This window comes from Empidonax traillii, unplaced genomic scaffold (genome assembly GCF_003031625.1).
Source record: "Empidonax traillii isolate 1590-97213 ecotype Southwest subspecies unplaced genomic scaffold, ASM303162v1 scaffold5502:size14156, whole genome shotgun sequence".
Taxonomy (NCBI): domain Eukaryota; kingdom Metazoa; phylum Chordata; class Aves; order Passeriformes; family Tyrannidae; genus Empidonax; species Empidonax traillii.
The window spans coordinates 12,741-14,156 of record NW_020960695.1 but is presented as its reverse complement, the minus strand read 5'-3'; positions in this window follow the sequence as shown (position 1 = coordinate 14,156).

The following is a 1,416-nucleotide window of genomic DNA, read 5'->3' as shown; positions in this document are numbered from 1 at the left end:
AGGCAACTTACAATGAAGTAATTGGTAAAAATTTTAAAGTACTATGGAACAAAAGTAAAATTAGTGGATATGTAGATGTCACGTAAAAATAACCAGAAATGCAAAGATTTCTTGTCCCACCTGTATTAATATATTTTTTATTGGCTCTCAGTATCCCCAGAATATCAAAGCTTTCTAAAGTCCATAACAGTCTGTGCACACCTCACCTGAAGAGATCCTTCGCTAGGAAGATTCACTGCAATGGACAGGACTTCTCATACCCTGACATGGGGACAGCACTAAATAGCAATGGAGAACCTTCTCAGTAAAATTCTCTTACAAATTACAAGGCTGCCAGCCCCAGAAAAAAAACAGACTAACTCTAGCAGCTCACAAAACAACTCATATTAATACAAGTATGTGACAAACTACTGTAGGGCTTGTGTCGCCTGGGAGCCTGTTTAACTGCACCATTGCACTTAGCTAATAAAAAAAACCAAAACCAGAAGCACATTCTGCAAAACAACTACCTAAGCCTTAGTACAAAACTCAAGCAACCCCCCTCCACGACAGACCGATTTACAAAGACTAGAACAAAATCTAAACACACTCGTTAACACAAAGCAAAAAAGAAAGAATATAGCTGCTTCCCACTAACACACATTTTAACTCACTAAGACAAGCAAATGACCACCTCAAAGCAAACCACAAACAATGAGCCAGCAGTAAGGTACAGTATAGGACAACCACGAAAAAAAAAAAAGAATCTAAAATAAGATATATACCTGGTAAGTTACAAGGTGTAGAGCAAGGTAAAATTAGTATCTTATAAAGCAAAGTACTAAAGTACAATTGGTAAATAAGGTGTCTACGGGTTAAAGGTGAAAGATGGTAATCTATAAGTTGTAAGGCAAGGTCAAGGTAAGTGGTTGCTCACCCCTACAGTGTCTGAAGGAGTGGAAGGAGACAAGGCATCTCCTTATTTCCTGGTGCAGAGATGATGGAATTTCTCTCCAATTTTACTCATGTCCGATCTCTTTTTATACTTTTATTTCTTAGGCATTTTGACTGACCATAGTCAAAAAACTAATTCTGGGGCTGACAGACAGATGACATAGGCCTAAAGGTGGGCTCCTTGTGTTCTCACAGGATGTTGCAAAGAAAGGCCATGCACTCCATCCTTTAGTAACCTTATCAGTCTGTTGCTGGCAAGTCTCCCCATTTTCTTGAGGACTTGCGGGAAGCCACCAGCGTCTCTCTGTCCCTTTTTGTGTAACCCACTATCATCTGGCAATGGCTTTGTGGGAATGCCCCGTCCAGGTGCTGAGGTGTTTTCCGTAACAGATCAGGATGGTCATCATGGCCTTGAATTGGTCTGTCGCCCTACAGTACTGACCAGCTCAACATGTCTCTTCGTTCTCCTGAGGTCAGTGCAGA